The following is a 21,043-nucleotide window of genomic DNA, read 5'->3' on the forward strand; positions in this document are numbered from 1 at the left end:
AGTCGATTATTATTCACAGTCCCAGCCCATCGCTAATGATTATTACTCATACGCCCAGCCTATCATGCCCATCGCGAATGCTGTCGTACCTGCAGCCAACCGGATTTGCGAGCCCAAAGCGGCAAATGAAGCTTAACTGCTAAACATATCTGCCTCTTAGGATACTCGAATGTACTCCGAACTTAACATGGACTCAAAACTCAACTGTACTCAGACCTCAAAATTTACTAAACTTAAAATGGGCTCAATACTCACACGTACTCGAAACTCAAAGTGTACTCACACTCAAAATGTACTCAAAACTCAAAATGTACTGAAACACAAAATGTGCTCCAAACTCAATGTACACAAACAAAAATGTACTCAGTACTCAAAATGTACTCATACTCAAAATGGACTGAAAACTCAAACTTTACGCGAAATGAAAATGTACTCATAACTAAAAATAGACTCAGAACTTACTCGGTCTTAGGCGTACTCAATCTAGTCTGGCTAAAGCTCACTCAAGATCAAACTCACCCTGCCACACTAGCCTCGCACTCACTCAATCTCGAACTCACGTGCGAGTTTCAGTCCAAATCAGTCAAAGTGAGTGGACTTATAAGTAAGTGCGCCGACATCGGCTACTGGGCGCCTCACCGTTCCGAGCTTCCGAATGCAGTATTCTGATGTCGACATCACATACAAAACAGGTAAAAAAACAGCGAAGCTGAATGATTGTCACCCGCTTTGGTTAATCATAATTGTACTGGGGAAGACGAAGACGCAGCCTTCTTGGGTTCTGTGATTTCATCTGCTCTCGCCTTTGAACAGCGAAATAAGCGAGAACTTTTTCCTCTTGTTGATTACCTGAAAATAAGCGTTCCCCAACAACCGAAGCCTTCTTCCCAAAGCAGAGTCCCATTTTTTCTTAAGACCTGTGCTCTATGCAGAGAAAATATCCCCCAAGAGACACCACCACTGTTTCTCACACTGAATGCCCTAAGCCAAGAAATCCTACAGGCCTGTCATGATGCACTGTCCTCTCAGCTTTACCCGCTCGCTGGAACGCATACACCAACAGTAATACTGGTTGAAACTTGCTGAAACCATCAGGTGGTACGTGCGGAGTTGGGGAGACTATCAAATATGCTAGGCGCCGCCTGCGAAAACACCTGGTTCTCTGCAACATGTTGATCTACCGAAGGTACCACTTCAGAAGGTGAGCATGAATCTGCTGAAACTTTCTATCATCCTTAGGAAACAGATAGGTTATGGTGGCCATGAAATACTGAAGTCGGTATCGTGAAACGAAGTCTCAAAATCAAGGAACTGACGCCGAACTTGCCAGGTTTTTATCGAAAACATTGTGCTTTTACATGATTCTGCCACCATAACTATTGCTGACCGAGGAACAGCCTTAACGTCCCAACTAATTAGGAGGCATTGCAGGTCCCTTGCACCAGTCACAGGAGAACGACGAGCTATCAGCCAAATGTAAACGGGCTGACACAACGGCTGAATGAGACCGTAGCCGATAACCTTTCAATGCACGTTGACGTGGACCATCGGACATGGGACTGCACACTACCGCAAGTGCCGTTCGCTTATAACATAGCACTGCAGGAAACTAAAAGCTCCTCACCATCTTGCATGTTTAGTGCCACGAAGTGCTAAAAATGTGGATTCGATGGTTCTGCCTGGAGAGTCTACTGTCACATCTACGGACAACGAATAGATTGCCTGGCGAGGGGAGGCCACACGCCAGATAGCGCGCAAGCAAATACGACAGGAACAAGCAAATGACGCACAGCGATACAACCAACCTCCGACACCCAAACGATATATACTCAAACAGAGCAAGTGTGAGTGCAAAATGTGATTAGCCGACAATGCCACTGCGACAAGTTTATACGCCTCTACTTCGGCTTCTAATGTTGTCCATCAGAGCAGCGATCGACACTACAAAATTATCGCTGAGCAAGCCTTACGCTCCACCCGCTACACAGCAAGGTTCGTCGTTGCGCATGCAGCAAAGATAAAGCCATACAACTCCCGTTGAACTTTGTCGTACACATGTATGGGGTCATGCACACGAAGTGCAGTCTTTATTTCAGCTGTGTTTCTCGACGCATCGCAACAATACTTTCTCCAGGAGCGGGAAATCTCGCTGTTATGATTTGGCAGTTTACGGGTCGGTCTCAGGCAGGCTATGTTCACACATAACAGAGAACACAAACTGATTAAAAAACCTAGAAATAGATTTTCGAGGTTGACGTTTAGGCTTTTTGAATTGAACCGATTGCTTCTCGCAATGCGCGGCATTGTAAGGCCTAAAGTACTGTTTCACTCATCGTTTACGTGACAATATTTCCGGCTTATTGAGCCGAAAATAGGTATGGTGAAGAATTTCATACTTAAAAGGGTGTTTAGTGGGACGAGAGTTGTGCTTATTGGAAGTGTAGTGAACATTTTTCGCACTTATTGCAGGTTTGATAACTAGCACACGCTGGTCTTGCATCATATAATCATACAATGAAGAATACAATCAACGGTAATACAATTACATAGGTAGATTTGCAGGATAAACACGCCTACTTGAAGCAGTATAACAGATAACCGGCGGCAATTTGATGGCACATTCTGTAGTTCGCCATTCTTCGTTTAAATGTTTCATAAACAACTTGAAGAATGTTCACGAATTCAACCGCACGTATTGTTAGTATTTCTAAGGGTATATTATCACTGCAATGGATTCGTTCTTGGGGGAATACGCGCAAACCTTTCTTTTTTTAAATTTACTGTAAAGTGTTCGCCTACACCTGGTGCATCTCGGCATTTATTATGTTGTTGAAGTCCAAAAGTTAACAATTTTTGTAGTTGTACTCGTGTTTTTGAATAAATAATAAGAAATTCTTTGTATTTATGCATTACAGTCTTCTAATGTGTCGTAATACGTATTCTATTTCAAATGGCCACTGATGAACTAAAGCTTTTGCGATCGTGGGGCCAAAAATGTAGGCGTAAGGCTTACTGACGGATTTAGGAACAGCTTGTTTCACCTTTAGTCTTTCAAATACGGAGCACCTTGCCGTTGTAGATAATGAACCGGAGCGCATTCTTGCTAGTTAAAAGTGTTACCGATCATAATACGGAAAATTACTTACGATGAAACGCTGAGAAAAGAAGTACCCGTGGCGTTCAGGTCGGGATGGTACACTATGCGCGTTTGGAATTGCAAAAGTACTTCTCTAAAGAGCAGTATTTTGAGCATTTTTATAACGCGCTGCAGGTTGCCAGAGGGAATCGAACACCCAGGCAGCACGGAAAGTCCGTTTCTTGACCAGACAACCTATGGCTGTTCTCCGGAATGCTCGGCAAAAGGCAACGAATTGGCTGCCGTTGATAATAAAATGGACGGTACGAATCCGGCTGCCGTCACCTCGGAAAGTTTTCGGCAGCCAATGCTCATAAGTTGGTCGCCTTTCACTAGTTTGCCGTAACCACGGTTTCTCCCCGGTGCGGGTTGCTTATAAATTCTCTGGTAAGTCACCCGCCGCCGAGGAACGGCGCTTGTTCCCGCAACATTGATCAGAAGACGTGCGGCAAGCTTGCGGCGGCCGAGTGCTCTTTTTTTCTTTGAAAGCCGGTCATCAGATGAGCAGCAGGTACCCGTCTTCCGAGCGGCCAACCTCTTTCCGCCTGCCGGAGTATAAAAGATGAACGGTTATGATGCCGTAGCCGAGTACTCGTTTTTCCTACGGCAGTTAATGTTCAAAAGTCGACAAGAAAACGTCTGGCTCCCGATCGCATTGATCCATTCGGAACCAAATATTCACGCTCTTGCTATTCGAAAGGTGAACGGCTGATGTCTGTCACAGGTCTAGCAGCGCCCCTGCCCAATCACCGGAATTCCGAAGGTCATGCGTGGGCTAGCGCTTAGCCACCGAACACAGTGTGCTGTATATACATGTACACTCATGGACGAATGAATGAAAACACGAAAATATTAAACGGAACGCTCTAGAGGAAAGAATATGGATAGTGAATGCAAAATAATGGCTCGCTAGTGGTATATTTGGAAAGACACATTTTCAATCTTTGTTACTGTTATATAGCGGCGCGATTATTTCATTTGCATGGAAAGAAATCGCGCTATTTGTGTGTTCAGGTTCATATTTTCGTGTGCGCGTTTCATTTGTCCATTATACGTTTTAAGCCATTCTTTAAACTTGAAACCAAAAATAAATGTCACTTTTTTGGACTAAAGAAGAAGTGCGCGTAAAACAACTCGTGCTTTGCGAGCCTGCATAGACACTGACCGCATTGGTACAGACGCTGACCTCATTGGTATTGCAATTTTTGATACAAGTTAAAAACGTAAGCTTTGTGACGAATCGCGACGCCGAGGAGGTTAAGGATCAATGCTCCGGGAGCACAACGCATATTACCTAGAGTAAAAAAGCCCGCCCTTTTGGCGGTCTCTTGGCATTCTTTTTTCCTTGGGACGTCAAAATCACTGTACGCCGAACGTTTGTCAGCAAGTTTCCTTGCTCGTACAAGCGACCTAATACTACTATGCGGAAATATGTATTCTATAGAATCTGTATTTTGGAGCATTCATCGCGATAGCAGTAATTACATGCTACTGGCCCATGTCGTGCCATCAAGCAACCCTTTTTATTCGCCGTCTGTGTTGATGGAAAGAAGCAAAAATCGTATGTGCTATTGAACGAGCTCCAGGCTTTAGCACCTAAGTAGCAGTCAAGAAATGCACTAACATGGGCCCGAACAGCGGCGAAAGCTCGTGGCTTCCTGGACTGAGAAAAGGCCAGCAGCTATATGCAAACAAATGTGCCGCTCGGCGGACGCTAAACATGACAGCAGATCTATGTACCGATAAGACCTCCCACTAAAAAAATTGCCGAAATTCAGGTTAGAGATAACATTTTTTTTCACGCGTCAAGAAAACGAGGATTTCACCAGCCGAAGCAGTGATAGCAGTCTAAATATGAAGGCAACGATTCATTAATTACACCACATGGACATCCCAAATTTTAGTTCCCTCATTGTTTCTGTGGAAGGCGAAGTGGTCCCAATCTTATCTTTACAACCCCTCAGACGTGACCAGAAAGAACGGTGCATAATTTGAGCGTATTTTGTTATAGCCCTGAAAAAAAAATAAAATGGTACGTAAATTTCTGCGATTGCTTGATTTATTATTATGTGGCTTAACGCGCTGACGCTATAGATACGCAAGCGACGAGGCGCGCTGTAGTGGAGGGCTCCCGATTAATTTCGGTCACCTGGGGATCTTCAACGTGCACCGAAATCTCGAACACACGGGCGTTTTCGTTTTTGGCCTCCATCAGAAGTATAGTTGTATAACGGCGTCAGCAATGCAGTTTCAACGTTTCAGAAGAGCTAGCTCTTTATCTTTGATTTCGAATACTTTTGATTGACAGCATATAACTTCGTTTACACAAAACTAGCTTGAACCAAAGGTAATTGTTTAGAGGAACTCGTTCGTTTGGGGGTCTATTACCTAATATACGCAATTACGGGGTGAGTAAGCTGTCACGCACACACAAAAGCCATAGCTAGCCGCCGCTGCAGCTACAACTGCCAACCGACCACTACAGAAATGACCCCGCCTGGGCTTCCCGAATGCTGCATGGACCAGTTCCAGTTACTTTAGCATGACCTACGGAAACGTGAGGAAGCCTCAACATCGCTTTCGCCAACGACTACCTGCATGCTTAAGACGAGACGAGTATCACCTATCTGTCACTCTTGTAGTGTTCGTTAGGACATTGAACTTGCCCTGTGTGCTGAAACTCAGCGTTAGCATAGGCTCAACAGCACTCAACTGCGTCTGCGACAAGGGCTGCGAAGGCCTTGCCTTTCTCCGTGACCGCGCTTTGAGAAAATTCTGTGAACGTTTGCACTGTGTGCGCGTTTGTGCGTCTTTCAGATTTGCGTTTCTAAGAGTACTGATAGTGTATGTGTGCGTTTTTCTGTGCTGGTGTATTCATTCCTTGTCATTTTCATTCATCAAGCCATCTTGTTTCCAGGCTGACTTCTCCGTATCATGAAGGTATTCCTCCCTCCCAGTTTTCCTAGAAGAAGTTACGAAGAAAACATCCGACAAAAAAAGAAATGCTAGTGAATAGTCCTGTGCGAGTACAGTAAAGACTCACATAAACGCTGTACCTTTTACGAGAAGTTATAGATTTACCAACCGAGTGGTTGAAAAAGCGTAAGGTGAGCGACACCTGCGACAGAGATTTCCCTCGGTAATGATTACGCACCCTGAAGTCTAAGATCACACCTTCAAATGATTGATGCAACATCACGATCTGCAAACGCGCGAGCCGAATGAGTGAGGACACCCGGGCAAGCCTGCGCTGGAGCAGGCCGAACGCCAAATTTTGTCCGAGCTGAAAAGCATTGTAAGGCACACGTGAATTATTATTTGTCTGGTTATGACCGCGACAAGTCCACGAGACCGCGTACGGCGCAGGGAATCAGAGCCAGAGATAGCGGCAGCTAAGACAAGTGCGAGGTAAAATAAATAGCTAAGACAGGTGAAATGGAACATGCCGTCACCCCGATTCAACGACTTTTACTCGCCGTCATCATCCCCATTCAAGGTTTTTTCAGGGCGCTGCCATGCGCCAAAAATACAGCCTGATTGGCTTAGATCTTCTGGCCAAAACTGGCAGCCAATCGGAAAAGACCGGGAGCAAGAAGGCAGCGATCGGGAAAGTTGCAATCAGGAGCCTATTAAAACTGAAATACTTGTGAGCACAGAAAGCAATAATAATCTTGAATGAATGATTCCTTAAAGATTGACAAATTTCGCAATGTTGTGTGATCATTTTGCATGAAAATACGAAGAGGGAACTCTGCTCTTGTGTTCGGCGCTGCAGTCGCTTCCGATCAGGATTCTATTTAAACTGAAAAACTTGTGAACACCAAAAGCAATGACAATTTTGAATAAATGATTCTTTGACGGCTGAAAAATTTGGCAACGTTGTGTGATCACTTTGAATAAAAATATAAAGTCGTAACTCTGCTCATGTATTTGGCCGTTTTGGCAGGTTTCGGCGCTGCGGTCGTTTCTGATGTAAGTTTTTCCATCAACAAGTGCTGGCGGCGAGGTCGACCGTGGTTGCGCGTTGTCCGTGTTGTTATTTATGTTTTTTGTGCGATATACCGTCGTAAAATGTGTTAGCCCTTTGTGGAGAAAGCCTGCTTGCCACATTCGAAACACGTGCGGTTAAGCATAAGCTGAAATACAGCGGCAAACGATCGAAGAACGGCGGCGTTTTCCTGTGCCCGGACAAAGAAGTTCGGTAAGTTCTTTTTTCTGGACCTTTTCTAGCGTGAGTAAGGTTCGGTGCCAGAAACGTGTTATTGGCTTGATTTCTCGTTTCCGCGTCAGTCTCACGCTGTGGTTCGTGCAAGCTAAATGCAATTTGCTGCCGCTGCTCGATATGTCTAGCGTTGCTGACGGACAGGTGGTGGGCGCAGCGGAGGGCCTTAGGAAGCTTGAAATAATTGCCGGTGCTCTTGATAACATCGTGAGGAATCGATTTGTTTTGTTTCGTATGCGGTTTTAATCGCATTAGGTCTATTTCTGTATGCGGCCGCGCGGTTTCACCGCGCTTTTGTTTTATTTCGACAGCTGTGCCACTTTGAACAAAGCAAAATACAATGTGCGACTGCTTAACTTATCGGACGTAAAACTTCCCATGAGAAAAATGAAAACCGGAAATAGTTTGAAAATCTTAACTTGGCAATAAAAGTGTTTTGATATTTTTTTTATCGTCTTGTTACTGCCTGAAAACCTTTCCTGACCCTTTTTCGCGTTCTCTTTCTTTGGAAACTATTTGTTTTCTTCAAACAGTTTGTAGTTCAGGAGCACCTAGGCGGAGTATATTTCACATTGCTGTAAACGCTATCTACGCTTACATAGCATTGGTTTTAAGCACCTTTCATCAATTCTGTGGTTAGGTCTTTTGACATAACTGTCTTGATAACAAAACAATCATTGAGTGAGTGTTCTTACTTCTCGGAATGTGTAGTGTACTGTGAGCTTTAAACTTTGGCAGGTAACGACGTTTGTGCTTATGTAACTTTTCTTTGCAACCTTTTCATTTAAAAGTGGCTGGAGCTTCAGGACGGGGGCTGTCTGGCAAGATGAAAAGCAATAGCAGGTACGTACTGCATTTATGTGACCGATATAGGAACCCAGAAATAGAAACTGGACCTATAAGTATGCGCTTGAGTGATGTGGGGCCTTTACAGCAGGCATTATGCCCACCTAACTTGTGGGAGTTGTTTATTCTTGCATTACCACAGGAATATTAGTAGTAGGTAGCCCTTTGAGCGGTAGTATTCTCTGCATGTTTAGGACAGTTGAATTATGTTGAATGTAGCTTTTTTTACGTGCAGAAAGTGAATTCCTGTTTTACATTTCTTTTGCACACAATGTAGTGCCTGTGCAAACCAGGTTTTCTGGGTCAAGAGTCCTTCAACATCTGCTTGAGGCTGGGCAGCTGTTATGTCATAATGCTAGTAATGTGAGTAAGCACAAGGTCTTGCAGGTGCAGTCCCAGTGCCGCAAGAAGTAATTGGAATGCTGGAGCTGGGGCCAAACTCGGGTCTGTGTAGCTGCACCAGCGGTAACTGACAGCAGCATATCACATTATACGCATGCATATCGGCCACAATATCCCCTCTATACCTATGAACTCTTCCTTATTACCGTGTCACTGAGCATTATGCATTGGATGTTAAATGCCGCACCAGTGGAGTGATGGTGCTGTCAGCAGACACTTCTGGCAGCATAGCCTGCATGCTTCCAGTGACTGTGAGCTAGTCAAGCTGAATCTCTTGCAGATACAGGAAGGCAATGTTCTTTTCCGTGAATACAGACTCCTGACATCCTTTGGCGCTATCTATGCACTGAATTTACATGGCTTCCTTGTCAGTGGTCAGTTAATCAGCCGGCTGTTTTGCAATGGGTTAAGCAAAATAAAAAAAAACAGTGGGGAGGTTATGCTGGGTGTGCGAGCAAGGTCCCAAAGTTATTTGTGAACTTGAGTTGTAAGTTGATCTGTCAATTGAATTTCTTTCCCTTTTGCATTCAAGCTCACCCACCCCCTTCTCTGAAATAAGATAATGTCTATGCTACTGAGCTGCACTGTTGGTGGCACCTGGAGTGAGGCATCTTTATGCTTCATTTCTTTATGTCGACTGCATACTGTGACTGCTAAAAATGCTGTAAGCACAGTTCTTACATTATGCGCACAGGCTCAGTTTTTGTGAGTTCAAATTCATTTCCACCAAATAACCTTCCGCGGTGGCTCAGTGGCAAGGCGTTGCGCTGCTGAGCACGAGGTCGCGGGTTCGATTCCAGGCCGCGGCGGCCGCTTTTCTGATGGAGGCGAAAAGCAAACATGCCCGTGTGTATGAGATTTCAGCGCACGTTAAAGATCCTGAGGGGGTAAAAATAATCCGAAGCCTTCCACTACGGTGCGCCTCATTGCCTGCGTTGTGTCGGCGCGTTAAACCCTACAATCAATCAATCATTTCAACCAAATAGATTTTTGTGGAAGCAAAACGAACCGTTGGGCTTTCTTTGCCATATTTTGTTTATTCTTGCTAATTAATTAAAAATACTTTTTTTTTATCTATATAAAATGGCTTTAGTGCCTCTAAATGCGTGCAGACAAAAGTTTACATGCTGGGTTCTGTTTTTAAATGAGGCATAGCCACATGCTACTCAAGATCATGATTCGCTTTCTCGAATCATAAGACAATTTAGATTCTTTCGGGCCAGTAAAGTGACCGCGCATGTTGATGGGGTGGTAATTCTGGCGAGGCATCAATCGCCTGGTCATCATATTGAACATATGTTTGGCTAGATAGTGTGCGAAGGATGTGAAAAAAAGAAATTGTACCAAAACGATGTAAATTAAGTGCAGTCAAAAGTTTGGTTCTTTGCGCTATAGGGTAATGTTAGTACCTAAGCAGCATTTACTGTATTCGCAAGCTTGAGACACTGACAGCATAATGCACCCGCAGCTAGGCTCAGTGGCTAAGGTGTGGTGTTGAGCCCATATATGCAGGTTTGATCTTGGTCGCGGTGGCTGCTTTTCTGATGGAGGGGAAAGCGAAAACACCCTTGTCTCGAGATGCAGCATAAGTTAGTTTCCCAGGTGCTCAAAATTAATGTTGAGCCCTCCACTACTGCACGCCTCATAGCCCATGTGCAGCTTCAGCGTGTTAAACCCTGCAATCAGTCAATCCGATGGCGTAACGTAATCGCGTGATTTTTATCAGAGCCTTTTGGTGGGATGAGGGGGCAATTGTTGATAGCCCTGGCAAATAAAATGCATCAATGGTACGGATGGGTAGATGATGATGATGATGGATTGATTGTGGGGTTTAACGGCGTCGACGCAATGCCGGCGATAAGGCGCGCCGTAGTGGAGGGCTCCGGATTAATTTTGGCCACCTGGGGATCTTTAACGTGCGCCGAAATCTCGTACACGCACGCGTTTCTGCTTTTCGCCTCAATCAGAAAAGCGGCTGCAGCAGCTGGGAATCGAACCCGCAACCTCGTGCTCAGCAGCGCAATGCCTTAGCCACTTAGCCACTGCGGCAGGTACGGATGATTAGGTTTACCTAAAGTAGCCCATGCTGGCTTGTGGTCCTGCATGGTCTACTATAGGTAGATATTGGGGCAGCAAGGCAGTGCTCCCTAATGATTTGGCCGCAACCCCCCTGTGTACCAAGCAGGGGTACCTGAAACAGTCCTTCATCATTTTTTAATACCACAAAAGCTTCTCTCGTTGATGATCGGGCACAAATAAGATTTCATTTCGTTGTTGCTTATAGTCTTGCTCTTCTGATCAAGATCGGTCTAAAAAAAGCAGAGAACATAGCGTATGCTAATTTTGAATTTTGCCCTTCCAATAATACTGCCAAAGACAACCCCATACCGTGTTTACTGAATTGTAATGTGACCACAATTGTAGCGTGAGGGGTGAATTCATCGCATCCAGAAAGAAAAATAAAACCTTTAAAGTAACTCAAGGGGTAACTTTCTGTCGTGCCAAAAAAACAAAAGAAGAGCCACCAAAGTACTCACGTGAGGCCAGTGGAATTATGGAAAAGCACATTTATTTTTCAAACACTTTGGCTAGGCGCCCACCTTTGACACCTATAACTTCGCAGGAAGCAAATCTGTCGAGCGATATCACTTGTTTTCAGCTGTATCAGCTCAACACTGACCGCCAAAAGGCGGTTACACTGTTTGGTGGCGAAATCAGGAACACCTTTTTGTAATTTGACGTGGCAGCTGTAGCAAGGCCCTCGGAAACTTTTTGGGCAGGGTTCGCATGTAAAAAGGCGCTCCCGCAGTAGCTGCAATCCACAGACAGTCGATGTTGACTCTTCGGGGAGCTGCCGAATTCTCGATTTCTTGAGCCATTAAAATAGCATGAGTCATACTGAGTGCAACACGTTGCCGGAACAAGGGGAGCTGGAGCGGTGTTGAAACACGAGGGCAATGAAAGTTACCTATGCCTCAATACGAAAGTACGGCGCGAAAACAAAGGAAAAAAGTTGCACACACTGTCAACCACCACAGAAAAAAAGCAAGGAAACGGAAAAAGTGGATCTTAGCTTGTAGTGGACCCAAACAACTCTGACACATCTTGCTGACATAGATTGCGAAATGGTCAAAACTAGCCATTGATGACAATTGGGTGCATCATTGCAATTTTAGGCAACTTCAGTTGCAGTATTGGATTGTAACGCGAGGGTTGACTTCAGGTTGCAAAAAGAAAACTAGTTATAATCGACTAAATACAGTAACATTCGTATTTGTATTTAACTATTTAAATTCAATTTAAGAAATGTATGATATTTGTTCACCTCCTCTATTGCTTTGATTGTTCAGCATACTTGATCATGACAGCATCATGTGACTTTTTCAGACTGCCTAGAGATGAATGAACTCATGTTGCTCATGGCGATTCGCTGAAGCACTGATCGAAATTTTGAAAAACTAGGGAAATTTTGACGCATCAGTTTGGTAGGCGCCCTGACTATAGACCATAATTTTCCAATCTTCTCAGGGTGGCGCCATTTGCCCGGGATTGGTGTGGAGCTGTGCAGGCATTTCCCGGGGGACAGCGGGAGCAGCCATGGCCACAGCCACATGCCACCAGCCGCATTGGACTGCGTATCGTGTGGCTGATTCGGACACCTAATCTGATTTGAAAATTGGTAAGTTCATATTCAACAGTTTGCAACCCACAGTTTACAGTGAAGTAGAAAGTGGGTTAAAGGCGAGTGAAAGCTAGTTTCATGCGAGGATTGCGTATGCTGTACACAGGCTGTAAATGGACCATGCTGTGCGTGGTTCTCACCGAAATCGCGGGTTGTGGAGCTAAATTTCTCTGTGCCGCATTTTTTCCAGTCAATTGCTGCACCCGACTCCTATACCCTACGAATTAGCTGTGCGTCTCACCGTCCCCGCAGAGCTTATCTGTAGCACTAGAAAAGGGTTGATTTTTGTTTATTTCTCGTCTATAAAATGAACACTGCTAACCTGTAGGGAACAGAAATTAGCGATAGATAATGGGATTGAAATCAATAAGTGGGCTCTAAAAACAGCGTACGACAGCGCGTATTGTTGCAAAGGTGCTTCATTCAAATATGTTCAATTGGGCGTGATAATCAATTTGCGGAAGCACTCGGGGACCCCCAAAATCTTAGTTATAGTTTTTAATGCATAACGATCTTGTGTTTGTTATTTTTTTATGTACTCAACAACTGTGCGGAAACGCTCAAACAAGCAGCCTTTGCACATTTTCACCCAAGGCATGCCGACCTGCATGCTGGAGAGAAAAAAAAGTGAAAAGTGTGGGTACAGCTGTTATATTCAAGAGGACTGCCATGACAAAATATACCACTCAGAGGCCATGAATCTGATAAGACAACATGCGACACGGTGCATTTGCAGCCGGTGCACAGCATGGGCAAGCCCGCCGTGCAGTTAGTTCTCGCTCACCATGAGTGCGCTTTCTAGTGCACTGTTAAACTGTAGGGTGCTGACTCGTTGAATAAAATTGTACTTGCCAGAACCTTGGTGCTGACACAAATCGTCTGGAATGCAATTGAGTAAGCACTGTTTGATGGTAATGGCACTATCTAACCTCATCGGTGCGTTATTTTTAGAAAGTTCATAGCATTATTGAAAACCGTGAAAGATGCAGCTTCTCGCACAAGTTCGCGATGTGTGCTCTGAAATCGAGTCTGCGCTTAAAAACTTCCTTACTTGGAGGCAGCTGGATGAAACATAAATTATAATCATAACAAAGAAATAAATATTGCCAATGTAAATTCAACAGAAATTCGTCTTTATTGTCTTTTAAGCAGCATTTATTTATGCTTCCTCAGAAACTTCACTGCAGCAACCAAGCAAAAGTTCAGAAGTTCTCGCACTGTATAGACAAGGCTTGCTCAGTTTTTTTAGTATCCTGTGCGAGTTTCTAACCTCTGTTGTTGGCTAGAAGCTTACTGTGTTAATAACCGTGGAAAAGAACAAGCTGACAATGTTCCTGTCAGTGCTGCGGCACTAGCTCAAGAGGCAGCGGCTTTTTTGCCATTCACTATGCCGATGTGGAAAAAGCCATGTGTGCGTTTCTCCTGGCAGGTCCCTGGAGACAGGGGTGCCTGAAGTAATGAATCAGTGCTGAGGTAGATAACGTTAAGCAATTATCACAATACAGACCTCAATCAAGAGCTTCTAAGATGTCGACGTAGGTATCGGTTTGTAAAGGTCCAGTTAAGATAGTAGGAAATTGTAGTGCATTTTCTTGCAAGAAAGGAAAACAGTATTTTTAGATGTGATGACATTTCTCAGAAGATTTTGCTCTAGGAGCTTGTAGGCATTTTGCTTGCGCACGGTGGTGCGTGCATGCTTCCCAGCTTTGGGATAGCGCATGGGCCGCCGCTATCCTGTGAGCACCGCAGCAAAGACGTGAATATTGCCGACTTTTTTTACCCCATTGCGAACACAGTACACTGCTAACCTTTAAATGGGGGCTGCAAACCTTCCTTAGAAAGCTAATATAAAAAAAGAAACATTCGAGGAAGCCGTTTCTGCAGTACAAATAAACCGCTGTTTTGAAAGCAGTAAGGATGATGCTGAGTGAAACACTGCGGCAAATAGTTTGTTCTTCGCAAAAGAGTATTTCTGGTAGAGAAGTTCAGAATGCAGCCTGGCTGTAATTTTAGAGCAGTCTTAGTTATTAAGAAAGAAGCCGTGGCTTTGTACAGTGCTGTGAACCTCTTATAAATAAGTCGTCAGTGAGCTTGTAAAGTGCTGTACGGCTAAACAGTGAGTAGTCAAATGCATTCACGCTTTTTTTTTGGCAGAAAATAGTTTTTCTATCTTTAGGTGTAAGACAACCGCTGGTGGCTTTAGTGAGCAACTACTGATGCCCCCCCCTCCCCCCACCTGCACACACATACGCACCTTTTTTGGCATCTTTCTTTGTCAGCTACGAGTGCACGCTGCAATTTCTGTGGCTGCAAAGCTTGTGCGAGAGTACTGAGTTTGTCCCCTGCCATTTCCGTGGCCTCAACAATATTGGGGCAGCAGAGATTTACAATCAGGGCAACTGACCATTCATAGCCGTATTGCAAAAAAATTGGGCCTGTTTGTTTCTTATTGCGTGTGCTTTTTTTTTTTTTTGAGGTTTAACACTGCGAGGACACCTATGCACAGAATGTGCGACGTGTGCTTGCAATATCCTCATTTTATTACAGAAGACTAAAGAGGAAATATGGTACTATGCCGTAATTGAGACAACTGAAATAAAGCCAACGGTATGTAGCATGTAAAAAGTGCAATAATAGAAGTACGAGGTCCAGGTTTTGTATTTTCATGATTGAAGCATTCCTTTCCCGTCATTCGCACAAACATTTTTATTCAGTGGCTGCTATGAGGCTTTTGATCTTAGTGATTATTCGAATAAATGCTAATGTACTGCAGCACGGCTGAGATGCACTGCTTTAATTTGATAAAGTTACAGGGGGGGAAATGTAGTATGATGCTTAATAATGACAAAACTGTATCAATAAGTGTTCTCAAAATACCCATTTTATGGTCTTTGTTTTTCCAAATGAGAGATTGAAATGGCCTATTTTAACACACACTTCAGTTGGTTATGTAATGAGTAAAACTCGTCTGCTTGTTTCCCAGAGTGGACTGGGACACTAATACCCTAGTTACACTGGCACAGTTACCCCGCTAACCATGGTCAACGCAAACTGAGCTTGGCCACCTCAGTTCGGTTACGCTAACCGCAGTTGCCGCTGCCGCAGTGTTCAAAAATCGCACAAGTCACTTTGCACACAAGTGGCGGCGCATCAGCTTAGGCGAAAAAAATCACCTGGCGTTCGCAGAAGACGAAGGCCTCAACTAGCGGAAGCCCCGAAGCTGCCCCCAAGAGGAGCTTGTGCTCTTTGCGACGCTCTCGCAGTCAGCACGACCGCGCGTGAACAGCACCTCGTTTCCCGGTCCACCCGATCAACTATGAGAAAAGCCTAAATTGGTAAATTCCACTGATTGTTTTCCAAAAAAAATAGACAAAGCAGGCAATCATGAAGTGCTTTCAGCACTCGGAAACGATCCGTGCGCACGTCGGCCGTTCCTGCAAACATGCCAGCGCGTCTGTCTGCACGGCACTGAAAGCGGCTCGAACCAGCCCAGACCACGGCAGCAACAGCTTGTCGCCCCCTCTTCGAAATCAATCTGATCGCGGAAAAGAAGTTCCACATGCGACAAAGTGGATATTATAAAGGTTAAAAATTGGGCTATGTATTGTAATTCGCAGTTGTAGAGATAGCGCCGGTCAAATATCCTAAGTTCCCAACAAAAAACCGACCCGAGAACAAGCCGGTCGCGAGCTGCTGGGGAAGCCCCTTTTTCGGCGTGCGCGAGTGCGTCGCGTTTGGGTCTGAAGCAACTGTTTAACGATATTTTTTGTCTACACTGCTTCGCCTTTGGTTTTTATCGTGAGGTTAAAAGTTTGTTACTTTATTTTTGTTACGCTCACAACCAAGTGACTGCTGTCGACACACTTGGAATTTCGCATGTAACAGCGAAAACCGCAGTTTGCGATAACCGCATTTCAAATTTAGTAACCACCGTTAAACGTAACTACAGTTACTTACGCCATGTAACTTGGGTATTAATCTCAATTGAGGCATGGTGTGGGGACAACCAAAATATTTGAATATTAAAACAGTTGTGTTGACTTTTTGCCACAACTTCTAGGGCTCCATGTCAAAATTAACAATATTTTCTAATGATAACATGAAGGACAAACAGCTGCAATGCAGTTGCATAAGGAGAGCAGCATAAAATGAAAGAAAGCTGTTTTGCAAATGGTAGGATGTTGCACCTTTCTTTGGATGGCTCTTCAACTGCATGGCAGCTTATAAAGTTGAAAGAATTTTCAGGAAATCATGTAAATCATGCCTGGCATTCCCTTGGAACTCCCTGAGAGTTCAGATGAGCTTCGGTTGCCTGCTTCTACTCAGAGTCAGCACCTAAAGCAAGAACGAACACCATGGCTATATCATTTAGCACTTAAAACACTGATAAGCTCCGCAAGGTTGTTTGATCAGCGATTCCAAAGATTTCGTTTCATCACAATGGTGTGGAATCTAGTTTGCTGACTGCCCATTTTTTTGCTGCTGCCTTCCAGGGTGTCACAGGGCCCTTGCCACATTATAGTGTGGGGAATAGTGAAAACTTCAATCTGCCCCTTAAAGGAGTACTGGCACAAAATTTCAAAGCACAGGTGACTACATAAAAAGCTTTCTTTTTAAGTAGAGATACCCCTCAGGAAGGTTTACCTTTAAGTGTTCAGAAGAACATATTTTAAGTCAATTTTAATATGTGCATGCTCGAAAAAGTTAAGGATGGATTTCTTTTCGACACCGACATCAGTGTGATGCCATGTGTGCCTCTCCCCAAACTGCCTATGTCAGGGCTCCCATGACGTATTTAAGGTGGCCTACTCTGCCTGATCCTTCTGAGAAAACGCGGATCCTTCAGTGATGGCGCCAGTGTTTTCTATTGAACACAATTGTCGAGAGACATGAGCTACAGCCGAGTCTTAAAAAAAATGTCTGCTGTCGTCTTGGGTGAAAAGGAAGGAAATGCCGAAAACAGGCGACACAAAAGACAAAGAAATAAGTAGAAACAACAGCACTTGTGTTTTTTCCCATTTCTTTGTCTGATGTATCTCGCCCATTTTGCAGTCTCGTCTTTTTCAGCTTAGAATCAACTTGGCCTAGCCTCAACCCTAGCAAGTCTTCATGGGCCCTTCATTGAAATTACGAAGGGTTTAATGGGTTTGTATGCTTGCGTGATGCATACAAAGGAGAGATCTTACTTATTTTCATTCACTTCAAATTGAACAAGCAGTGACAGGTTAAAAATTTGCAACTTTTGCTGAATAGCAGGGGTCAGCAAGCTTTTCAGGCAGAGAGCCAGGTTTAATGCAATGGACACGGAGGGGGCCGGAGGGCACATTGGTTGGGAGGGGAGGGGGGCTTTGCAGGCAAATACATTTTGGGGAGGAAATTGAAAGCAGTGTACAAAACTAGAATAGCTATCCTTATGATGTTTATTTCCAGCACGAATGTCCCGAGCTTTCATTCCAGTTGAGGTCAAAACTGCCATGTTGGCCTTCAGGTAGAAAGTGACAGAGAAGGGGTCTACCATTGTGCCGGAACCACATAATACTGCCCCATGGGCTGCGGGTTGCCAACCCCTGATTTATAGCATTTTTGTATATCGTCTGAACATGAAGCACTGGAAAACCTAAGGTTGTCAGTTCTAGATGCCTTCATTTGTGACAGGGATGGGTGGCATCTACGGAAACTTTCTGAGTGTTGTGAACAACTCAAGGCAAGTTTTCGTGGGAAGATTGACAAGCATGCTCTCATTACGTTGCAACAGTTGTGAGAGGGAACCCCTGTGTCAGAGGACCTGTTTACAGTCAGTTTCCTGGTGCTAACAAATTCCAAAATTTTTATGGCTGCTGCAAAGATCTTAAAAAAGAAACCTGTGTACAGTCAGTTTCCTGGTGCTAACAAATTCCAAAATTTTTATGGCTGCTGCAAAGATCTTAAGAAAAAATGGTTTTTACAATTGAGTAACAGTTTGTGACCCCGCTCAAGCATTCAAAATGCTTGCCCGGTTTTCTATTCGTTTTGGTTGCTTGTCCATTTTTCATTTTCAAAGTACCGTATAATATGTGTGGTCTTGTTTTTTTTGCAGTGCCTGGCATAAGCTCCTTGCTACTGATCCTGCCACAAACGCTGTGGATGAGAGTGGGCGAAATCTGTGCGTCACTGCTGGTAATCTCACAAGGTTGGTGGGATTTCTGCATCTTGAAATCGAGGAAATTAACATGCAGTTTATTAGGCTTTAGACAATACCTGCAGTTAATAGTTACTGGTGGGTTCTTTAGCATAGCCATGAAGCACAGTGTGATTGCTTTGTGTTTTAGATTATTTCATTCCTTCTTTCAAGCTTAGAAAGATGTGTTTGGCGAGTTGGTGCATCTTAACGATACTTGAACTTGGCGCGAAATATTGACAATCACAGAAAGTAGCTAGTGAAAACAGGCAATGACTAGCAACCAACTTTTAGGCAGCGTAAGAACACATATTTGCAGGCCAAAGTTACGTGGCTCCACTTGCATGCAAAAAAAATTGTGATAAGGAAAGTTCACAGCCTAATAAATACGCTCTTTCATATGAAGACCCTTTGAAATGTCACTGACACAATCGCATCTGTTCTTTCCTATGTAGTAAGCTTCCTGTATCTCCCTTCCTCATGTATCACTGCACCTGGACAATTTTCACTTGCTTTTTAAGAGCGTCATGCATGCGCTTGCAGAGCTAAGGATGGGGTTATGCCCACTTGTGCAGTTCTCAACTGAGAGGTTATGTTCATGTTCACGCAATCGCACATTCACACACCTTCCAGTGTGCCCAATGCAGACCTTTCCACATGAAAGAGGTATCTCATAAGCAATGTCCCTACACCGAAACTTGCGTAGGCATTGGTGGGCTTTTTCTCGCACCCTTGCCTATCAAAGGGACCCGTAGCACTTTTCCTTGACTACTCGGAATGTATTTTGGGGTAGTCTATTGTCCCAGCAATCACCTCCCACAAGAATCATGAAAATATGTTCGCTATGATGGAAGGTACGTGTGATGCAAGATCGCACATAATCATTCCCTCAACTCATTGCGCAGGGCGCTCTTTAAACCTTTAATTAAGGCAATGCCCCAATTGCCTATATAAGACATTTTGCAGGAGAGTGGAATCTTTCTATCACGTATGATTAAAACTCAATCGCTAGTCTGTCAAATCTCATTTTGTCTGCTTCCTTTTTTTGTGTGTGGGTTTGTCCCTCGTGAATTTCTCAAGCACATTTCTTTCAGGTACTTTTTGGGCACTACATCTGTTCTTGGTGTCGTGCAGATATAGATGCAAAAAAAAATTGCCAAGATCCGTGTAGAAATAAAAAAGTTGTTTAATTTTAAATTTAAAAATACAAGCAAATAGAGCACTGCCCTCTTCTCGAAAACCGGAAATCCGCTGCTCACTTTCTCACTGACCCCCATGTCATACCGCGGGACAAATGAGGGCGGCAAAAAATGCATCCTGGAAGTTTTAAGCCCATGGTAGCCTGACTTGGGAAGCTCCTTTCCGCGCTTCTTGACGCTGTCGTTCGGTGGTACCGTGCGGGAAAGTAGGAGAGGACAAGCAGCCACACGAGACCAGCAAAGTGACGTGCCTGCTGCTGCGTCGATGGGTGTTGCTATGCCTCTTTGTCTGAACTCTGTACCCTATTTACCTCTCTTTAATTTAGTGTGAAGCCATGTTCAGCGCTGCCTTGCTATTGAGGTTTCATGTCAACGTCACTTGTGGGTTCAAAGAAAGGTTAAAGAAACTGCTGCATATTCTGGTAAAAAAAACCTTATAGAATGCTCACAGCAAAAAAAAAAATCCTCGGGATTAGAATTACTGATTTGCAAAACAGTACTTCAGATTCTTAACTCTCGACCATATACACAAGCTGTGAGGCTTGCAAAAATTGAGCACAGAGCTATATAGTCAACAAATATTGCCAGGTGTGTCTGTTCCTTGTCATGTTTGAGAAATCCTGGCAGTGAGAGTGCTTGTGTCTCACGCACCAATCTTGCAGACAACCAAACTCTTGCTAATACTAGAAGCAATGTAGCTAGAGCTTCCATATTTACCTCATGACAAGCATCACGCGATCGCAATCTCTCCGACGCAAGCAAAGGTAGCGAAGTACAGAATGTGCCACACAGAATTATCTGTCTCCAAGGGATAAAAGCTTGCCAACAAAAACAGTTTAGTTCAATTTTTCTCAAGGCAGCCAATCACCGCTAGAGAAAAAAAATGTTCCTGTTTTTCAGTGAACGAAACCATTTCCCAGTGCTAAAACATGTCCCCAGACATAGAGACGGACTGATAACCTGGAAGCTGCCGCCCACTTTTGCTATGCTCCCTGACCACGCCTCCTCTACCATCGATGCGAATATCTGCCGTGAATAGACATCAGCATACGGCGCGCGAATGAACGAGTTCGCGTGTATTTCGGCGACGCGTGCTGACGCCAGCGGAGCCATAGTGCGGCTCTCTGTTACTGTCTCTATAGATTTTTGTATTCTTTGAGCCCACGGTTAAGCTTTTATGCTTACTTTAAAGAAAACAAGCAGTAAGCCAACATCTATAGGCTCGTTTGGTCAAAATAATGGCATATACACACTTTCAAGCTGAGCCAACTGTAGGGCCGCCGCTCTTTGTCGTCATATCCGGAGGCCTCAAGTGTGACGTTGCCAGTACTGCATGTGCTTGTATTTTTAGACTAAAAAATAGAATAACTCTGTCATATCTGCGCTGCTTTGATCGTTC

At 44.2% G+C, this 21,043-nt stretch overlaps 1 long non-coding RNA gene across 1 annotated transcript; it reads left to right on the plus strand.

Annotated features, from left to right (window-relative positions):
• Positions 1 to 7,231: 7,231 nt before the first annotated feature.
• Positions 7,232 to 12,304, plus strand: LOC144160867 (uncharacterized). Its single transcript, XR_013320414.1, has 3 exons — positions 7,232 to 7,337; positions 8,150 to 8,201; positions 12,135 to 12,304. It is a non-coding gene; the product is annotated as an uncharacterized LOC144160867 (long non-coding RNA).
• Positions 12,305 to 21,043: the final 8,739 nt, after the last annotated feature.

Source organism: Haemaphysalis longicornis, unplaced genomic scaffold, assembly GCF_048455015.1.
Source record: "Haemaphysalis longicornis isolate Haplotype H1 unplaced genomic scaffold, Haemaphysalis longicornis Haplotype H1 scaffold_11, whole genome shotgun sequence".
NCBI classification, from domain to species: domain Eukaryota; kingdom Metazoa; phylum Arthropoda; class Arachnida; order Ixodida; family Ixodidae; genus Haemaphysalis; species Haemaphysalis longicornis.